General features: G+C 46.0%; 1 long non-coding RNA gene across 1 annotated transcript; it reads left to right on the forward strand.

The window, feature by feature from the left end:
• The first annotated feature begins 7,397 nt into the window (after nucleotides 1–7,397).
• LOC107279488 (uncharacterized) lies at nucleotides 7,398–8,777 on the forward strand. Its single transcript, XR_001541351.3, has 3 exons — nucleotides 7,398–7,553; nucleotides 7,786–7,865; nucleotides 8,476–8,777. It is a non-coding gene; the product is annotated as an uncharacterized lncRNA (long non-coding RNA).
• The last annotated feature ends 365 nt before the right edge of the window (nucleotides 8,778–9,142 follow it).

Below are 9,142 nucleotides of genomic sequence, written 5' to 3' on the forward strand. Positions count from 1 at the left end.
ACGAAGACGGCCGACCTAGTGCCCCAGCAGAAGCAGCCAAGAATTTTGTACACCACAGCGGTTGGGTTGTGAGGGACAACATGCCTGTCAGCATGGTTTACTGGCGCAGAACAAGGGCACGCGGGTATGATGACAGCTTTGTCCCGAACTCAGAGAAAGATATGTTGTGGACCACAATGCTCGAGACGTTCACGCTACCCGCGGGTATGGATAACATAGTGAAATAGTGGACTCTGAAGAAAATGGCAGAACAGTTCCAGAGCTTCAAGGGAGATCTCTACAAGAAATACATCCTGAAGGGACTAACACCGAACTTCGACGTATTCCCAAAGCTAAGGGATCATTGGGACGAGTTCGTTGCTTACAAGACGGGGCAACAAGGGCAAGCGATGATGGCCAAAAACAAAGAAAATGCCGCCAAGAAGAAGTACCATCACCACCCTTGGGGTCAGGCGGATATAGCGTCGCGAGGCCGAAGTGGGAGGAGATGGAGGCTAGCTTGCTTGAGAGGGGTATCGAACCGGCCACCGCTAATTGGCTAGATCGATCGAAGTTCTGGTACTATGCTCACGGTGGAATGCTTAACCCAGTTGATGGCTCCCTTGTCTTCAGCGATTAGATACGCGAGGCTTCCAGTCGACTAACGGACGTAGTGGTAGCCACTTCTCAGGGCACATTCCGACCCGACAGAGAGAAGGATGAGCTGTCACTCGCCCTACAGACTCCCGAGCATCCAGGACGAACACGAGGGAAAGGCGTGATTCCCTGGAAGATTGGATTTAAGGAGGACATCCACACGTACAGGAGTCGGATGAGGAGTAAGAGAGATACCGAGGCGAAGATTGCTGATCTTGAGTACAGGGTATCGAGCTACGAGCTCAGCATGCAAGAGGAGGTGGCAAGGAAGGTGGATGAACGTATGGCCGCACATCGGTCCTAGGATCCCCAGCCGTACATTCATCCTGCAATGGTCAGCCCATCAGGCAATCGTAGCAGCTGCGCCTCAATGGGGCAGGTCGGATCACAGAGCATGGACGCCATGCAAACCCAGGATGAAACCACCTGCCCCGTTGATGAGGTCACGCAGCGGACACCATGTGAGTTGCATATTCCCTTCAAGAACTTATCAATCAAGGTATGCTCGTAGTTTGATGATTTTTGACTTGTACATTCCGCAAGTTGCTGCTTAGGTTGATTACTAATAGATAACCTCTCATCACGTGAAGGTGGCGTCGGGAATGGCCATCCCAACAGACCCTTCCGGGACTTACCACTACAGGCCGATTCCAGCAGGATACTCGAGGGTTGAAGTTGAGCTGGTGGAAGCCGCGTACGAGGACCTCGAGTTGGACTACCCAGGAGGGGACGGTGAGATGCATCTACGAGACACAAGCCACGCCATCATACTATGGCGCAAGCGGTACATCATCCTTCCTGGGTGACAAGAGGCATTTCGTGCACCATCTCCTCCGGCTCCGCCATCTCCTCCTGCACCATCTCCTCAGGTTCCTCCACCACGTCCTCCTGCACCATCACCTCCGGCTCCTCCGCCACCTGCCGCTGCACCATCTCCTCCGGCTCCTCCGCCTCCACCGTGTCCGCCTGCACCTCCCAAGACAAGGTCTTGCCAAGCTCCACCGCCTGCCCGCACAAGGGCAACGAAGAAGGCGAAGGTTGACGCCACCAAAAACAAGGAGCCACCATACGATTGCAGTCAAGAGGAGCTTGATGCTTATGTGGCAGGAGAGGTGAAGAGGCAACTCAAGCCTCGGAGTCCTGAAAAGAAGATACCTACTGACCCGAGCGTGAAGAACTTCTTCAAGGGAATGTCCACAACAAACAAGAAGGCGTTACAGATATCGGACTATGACCGAACACTTCAGAGAGCCTAGCACAAGAAGTCCAAACCAGTCCCTCAGCTTGGAGAACAACCAAACCAAGAGGTCGAGCCGTTGGTGACCGGCGAAGATTTTGGCATAACGGATTTCATTGCAGACACCGGTCTAACTTTGGATCAGTTGGTTCGAGGCGCACCAATCCCGGAGGCGGAAGTGGCAAACAAGTTTGAACTCGGTAAACCGCTTGTCAAACCTGAACAGGTGGAGTCCCTACCGACACAGATGTACAAATTCCATGAACGGTACATGGAAATGAGCGCCAACGGTAGAGAGATGTTCAGAGCGAGGATCAGAAACCCCGACTTCTTGCAAGGAGACGATGTTCTCTGGATCCATTTCAAGGATTTCTTCGATCTGTACCAGTTGGACGCCCTCGACGTCTCTCTTCTGAGCGCATGGATTTTGTGAGTATCTTTGAGTTCGATTTGTTTCGTTCAATAATTAGCTCCTGGCATATATGTAAGCAATAATATTTTCCTTTCATCGTTGTAGAATGGAGATTCAAAGGGCCCGACGGCGGAGGGTCTACGACACTGGGTTCATCGACCCTCAGAGAATCAACACCGAAATGGTCGACAAGTACGAGAAAGACACAGAGGACAATCTCGTCCATCTCCTAACGCAGCAGCATTTCAAGACATACATACTACTGCCGTACAACACAGAGTGAGTTTTTATTGTCGTTCGAACAAATTTCATTCCCATACATATAGCATGTGCATTTTCGATCATATATATCTCATCTCACGCGCGCGCATATTCCAGATTCCACTTGGTCCTGTTATTCTTCGACTTGGATGCATGCAGAGTCACTGTGTACGACTCAATGAATAAAGAGGAGAAGATTTTTGACAAGGTCTTCAAACTGATAGACAGGTAATATAATGCCATCTATTCCAAAGTCGTGGGGAATCTATTGCTATTATGTTGATCTCAGGTAATATTTAATTAATCATAGCTTGCAACTGCATATGTAGGGCTTGGGATCGGTTCCATCAATTGGTCCGCAGGACTTGGAAAGAAAAACTTGAACGGAGGTTTCATTTTCCAGTGAGTACATGCATGATCCAAAATTATATTGAATTGAATCTCTAATTACAGTTAATATAAAGAGTATATTAAATCTCTCATCGTTTCTCATGTAGTGTGCATAGCAGGACCAGAGAACTAACTTATGCGGCTACTACGTATGCGAGTATGCCCACTGCCTATCAAACCAAATATGCACAACACGAGAGCTCGATGTACGTATACATAAACCATTCAAAAGTTCATTGCGTATCGATTTGTTAATTTGTTTATTAATTTCATATATTGATACGTCATTATTTTTCGAATGATAGCGTATTCACATGAGGGATAATCTCCCACAAAAGGATTTTATCATAGCTGTTCAAGAACAACTGATGGGATTCATCAACGAAGAAGTCCTTAATCTCGACGGTGAATTCTACTACGACTGTTCGACAATTCATAACGTCGGTCCTTCCTCTTCTGACATAACGCCGGCGTCGAAGTCGAAGTCGTAGCTATAGCGGCTACCGAGCAAATGAATTGTACTATATATGCATGTATATATATATATATATTTATATATGTACACATTTACTTTTGTGTTAATATATATTTTGGTAACATATATATATGCACATAAAATGTTAAGTGCTTTAAATTATATATATGTGTGTGTATATAATATATGATTTATACATACACACACATATATATATATGCCTATATATTATGCATATATATGTATTGTAACATATATATATATATATATAATCAACCATGCAGCAAACAGGGCCATGCAAAAAAAAATGGTGCACCGATCTTTAGTCCCGGTTGGTAACATAAACCGGGACTAAAGATGGTTTGATCGGCCACGTGGCTGATCGATCTTTAGTCCCAGTTCGTGTTCTTTAGTCCCGGTTGGTAACACGAACCGAGACTAAAGATCGATCTTTAGTCCCGATTATTTCACCCGGGACTAAAGATAGCTATCTTTAGTCCCGGATTCATAGTCCCGGTTGGACAACCGGGACTAAATAGGTGTTACCAACCGGGACTACAAACGGTTTCTCCACCAGTGGTTTAAAAAACGTACACATAAAAAACGAGAGAGATTAGTTGTGAAAGTGAACAAAAGAACTTAGCCTAAGTATCGTTTTTAAAATTTTTTATAACCATCTCAGCGGATCTATTCCTTCAAATATTGATTTGTTATCTGATGTGGATGTACTCGGTCTTTCATACAGTAACCTCATAAAAGTGAACAGCATCCATACCTATGCAACTGATTTTGCGAAAGCAATTTTGTCCAAATATTATTCCTGATTCAGCTTATATTACAGCCAATTGCTAACAGGGGTAGATTAGTCATTTCGCGTGCCTGCTCCATGCTGGCATGTATATGTGGCGCTGCACAGTGCAGAAATTAAAGTGGCAAAAAATTACAAAAGCTTCTCTCTCCAGTGGCAAATTCTTAACTGCAAATCTAAGAAGGGCATTTGGTTAATTGTCAAACGTAAAAATGGCAAATAGTTAAATTTCCCGTTAAAATGTACCAAAATGAGTTTTCTGTGAGGGGGGAAATCAAATGAGTTGCAATTAATGGTTGATCTACTAGCTACAGTCTGGTTCATACTGAGCTAATAGTTCCTGTCCTGATGATCTATCTTTCTTTGTGTTTGGCCTACAGAAATTTAAGAAAAAGTAAAGCACCAAGTTATACTTAGACCAAGGCAATAAACAGTGTTCATAGCAGTAGCGAATGTCTACCGCTACCACTACAAGCTAGCGGACCTAAGATAGCGGACACAATAGCACTTTGCGACCGCTTACTACCCGAAACTCAACAAGCCCTGACGGCCTAAAATTTTCCTAACGTGTATATATTGAACTATCAGAAGTACAAGAACTTTTGTGACGTGCGTGTATAGCTGTCATAAGAATTGAATTTTCCTGACGTGCTCTTTGCACCGTGACGACAACACCAATTTTGCTGACGTTATTTGCCGTCAATTGAAAAAATTTGGATTCCCGCGAGGATTCTAGCATGTTGAATTAAAATCGTGCCAAAAAAAATGTGACCGCACCAATAGTTTTGCTGCCGCGCCAAAAATTTCACCGAACACGCGGGCAACAAGTTTCTTTGACGTGCTTTCACCAGTCAGGACACTGGGAATGGCCAAAGCAAATAACATAGGGTAAAATATCCCATACCACACAGCACATAAGTGCTCTCCCCTGCAATCTTCAGGCTCCAGCTATCCTCCAACACTACCTCCGGCATCCTCCTGCTCCCCCACCAACTAGGGCACCCGTTCCAACAGATTTAGACTGGGTGACATAGTAAAGGCATGTCACAAGGTGGCATAGGGTGGATCTCAGCCCTCCAAAACTAATCCAACGACTTGGTTGCTTGGGCCCTATCTGTAGGTCCAAAATAATCCCCAATCCATCCATCCCAGAGGGAGACGGCGCTCCCAATCCATCCCGCGCGCTTCGCACCGTCCTTGTTCAGCCACTGCCGCGAGCCAGCTGGGAGGTGCGTTGCCGCCGTGACCGGAGAGGCGCCAAGCCGCTGGGCTCACCGCAAGTGGGAAAGGGACCAGGCGACCGCTGCGCGAGGCGACCGCACTCGCCTTGCCCGCATCCGGCCGTCGCCGCGAGCCAGCTGGGAGGCTTGCCGCCGCCGTGACCGGAGAGGCGCTAGGCTACCGGGCTCGCCGCGAATGGGGAGGGGACCGGGCGACCGCTTCGCGAGGCCGGGGCCGGGGCCCTGCTGTGCCGCCACGGCCGGAGAGCCGCCAGGCCGCCCTGCCCTGCCACCACGACCAGGGTCCCATGGAGTCGGCCGGTCGCCAGGCCTTACAGCGCGCTGGTGGAGGCGGGCGGCCCCCCTGCCTGAAGTCGTCCTGTTCCCTACGAACTCAGGAAAAAGAAGCATCTCAAGATCCTGGCTTTGGCGGAGCACATTGAGATGTATACATACTTGCAATCTTCCTGTTAATTAGTTCTACAGAATGAAATGGACATGGTGCTGTCTCAAGAGGATTCCACCGTTGTTTTGATCAGTTCTGTTAGCAATAATGTACCCTCAAAAGAGTACATTAGCTGATGCCATGTAGTCAGTCCTAGACAAATCAGATTTTGTACTAGTACTATTTAACTTCTGTAGCATTGCATTCCATTCAGATGGAAACGCATACATTGCTTATGTTCTCTTGTTAAACCTGAAACTACAACTGAACTCTTGTGTTTTCTGATCTCAAAGTGTTTCAGTTCATGTGTTACATCATGTCATCATGCCATCCTATTCCTGGACTTGCAGAAGTTATAAAGCTTCATTTACCCGCATATTTCTCTTTGCTTATGATTTCACCTTAATCTCCCAATCAAACATGAGTATTTACGTTGTACATCAACTGCACATGAGCTAATATATGTTTGGCCATGATCTTTGTCTTGGAAGAAGCATGCAGAGTTTATGTGATATTATTTTCTAAAAAATTTGACAGCATATATATCCCCATAATTGATGGATGGAGAGATGAAAATAATTGCAATATGTAGAAACTTTAAACTTGGAGCATTCAAAAAACACAAAAACTTGAAAACAACCATATAGAAGTTGGTAATGTTGTGAGATAAGTTTTGGATCATACATGTCATTTAAACAATTATTTGGAGCATACAGAACAACTATTCTAAGGGTAGGCCATGTTCACTTGTACAATTTGGCCACAAAATATTACCGTCGGCCCTGTCCAAAATACTAAACAGAGACCACAAAATACTATAGTTAGTCCTGTCGAAAAGGCATTTAATCATTCCTGTCCAAAAGCAATCAAACCATCATGTACAAAAGCTACCTAACCATCCTGTCCAAAAGCCATGTAACCATCTTGCAAAGATTAGTACAGATCTTGATCACAGAGAATATCATCATCACAACTTGGTGGTGTCACAAGCTGGGTAAAATCACTAATGATATCGTATTGTTGAAGCACACGTCAGGCCTAGCGGCCGGCCGCCTCCACGCGCCTCCGCCCGTGGTGGCACGACAGGGCCCCAGCCTCGACCTTGGGCGTGGTCACTTGGTCCCCTCCCCACTCGCGAGGAGCCCAGCAGCCTGGCGCCTCTCCGGTCATGGCGGCGACGAGCCTCCTAGCTGGCTCGCGGCAATGGCCGGACGCGGGCGAGGCGAGCTCAGGTGCCTCGCGCGGCGGTCGCCCGGTCCCCTCCCCACTCGCGGCGAGCCCGGTGGCCTGGCGCCTCTCCGGTCATGGCAACGGTGCACCTCCCAGTTGGCTCATGGCGGCAGCCGAACGAGGGCGATGCGAAGCGCGCGAAATGGATTGGGGCGCCGTCTCCCACGGGAATGGATGGATTGGGGATTATTTTGGACATGCAGGCGGGCCCAAGCAATGGAGTCATTGGATTTGTTTTAGAGGGCTGAGATCGACTATATGTCACTTTGTGACATGCATACACTGTGTCACCTAATCTGAATCCCGTTCCAACGGTGGACTTCATGTCTCCCTCTCCGTTCAGATCTGAAGTTGCAGTCTCTGCCAAGCTCGAGCATCTCCTGCGGCCTTTTCCTGTTCGAGGCTGAATCTACTCCATCAAAACCAAGAACTACCTGGGGTAAGTTACTCTCTTTTACTGTCATTTTTCTTTGAATCTGGTGAGTTCTATGTTCTTGTTTTTTCTTTTTTCAGTGCAAGTTGATCTGTTGATGCACCCTAGATCTGTTGGTAAATTTAACTGTTAGATCTACAACAGCAAAGTTCTAATGTGAGCTGTGAATAAACCCCTTTGTTATTTCTTGCTATACCCTCCCTAGCTTGACTTTGTTTTGTTATTATATTCCTTCCAGTGGATGCTTTTCGAGAACAGGAGATGCATAGGCATGACGCTAATAAGGATGGGTAAAAGGCTAGGGAATACTAATATGAGGTAAACTTACTACTCCTAGCGCCCCCATTTTTATTTTTTGTTGTTCTGTAGCAGATTGTGTTGAAAATAATCTAGTGGTGATTTGTTTGACGTTCTATCAGCAGCTTATCTTTTGTTCATATAGTTGCAGCAAAGTCAATATATGTGATTGCTTCCAAATGGGCTAATTTTTCAGTACTTTTATTAGGCCTTTGTTTGTATACTCTGCTATTTGCCTAATTTAATTAGTTGCTTTGCTATAGGACTGTAGAAGATTTGTCTCTTCCTGAGATGTGAAGTAGCTTTATTTGCTCTGGCTATATTTTCCTCTCTATGCCTTTTAGATATATAAAATGAAAATGGTGGCTAATATCTTCTCCAGAGAATTATGATGGCAGATTTGAATACATCTGAAGCTTATCATATTTTCACGCGATTTGTAAAGAAAACCAATGCCCGTTCTCTTCTACCATTCAAAGGCTAGTTTCAGCAAATTTTCTAAACTTAGGTTTTTCCAGAAAATTCTCAGAGGGCTCAATTTATTTGCAGCTGCAGACAATGATTTCACAATTTTTATGGTTGAAAATTGCTGCACTTTTAGTGTCAGTTACACCTTTACATGATTGTGCAGGATTAATCTCCACAGTATCGCAGGCTTTTTGGTGTCCACCTCTTCCTGTCCTTCCAGAGAAAATCTTTCGTAAGCTGAATTGTCGATGATTTTACTGTCCACTATTGTGTTACAAGCAATACAATGGTAGCTGTTACGCATGTTTGATGATATACCAATGTGTCTTGTTGTTTTCTTAGTGCAGTTGCCCATATTGATTCTATAGTGATAAGAATGGTTACCACAACTTAAGTTGGGTAATAGAAATATGTACTCAGACTTGATTAAATTAAATCATGAATGATCATAATCATGTTGGGATACGCGTAGGCTACAATAGCATAAATCAAAATTTTCTATCGCGTAAACCAGGAACCATGCAAGTATTAGATCATAAATCGTTACCACTCGACACGCTGCGCAGCAGAAAAAGATGCTGAGAAGTCGAAGGAACTCTAGCGAAGTAGCGCGCGTCGATGTAGAGGAAGTAGTCGATCGCACCGGCTCGACCTTCACCTCATCGTGAATTCTCCTCGCCGTACTACCAAGCCGATCAGCACCGCAAACCAGCGGCGCCTCTACCGGTATCAACACGTACAGGGACGGAACGCCACGCGCAGATATGCTAGCACCCGGGCGCGGCTAGGGTTTTGCTCGGGGAGGGAGGTGACGGCTAGGGTTTCTCACG

The sequence above is a fragment of the Oryza sativa genome, chromosome 11 (assembly GCF_034140825.1).
Source record: "Oryza sativa Japonica Group chromosome 11, ASM3414082v1".
Taxonomy (NCBI): domain Eukaryota; kingdom Viridiplantae; phylum Streptophyta; class Magnoliopsida; order Poales; family Poaceae; genus Oryza; species Oryza sativa.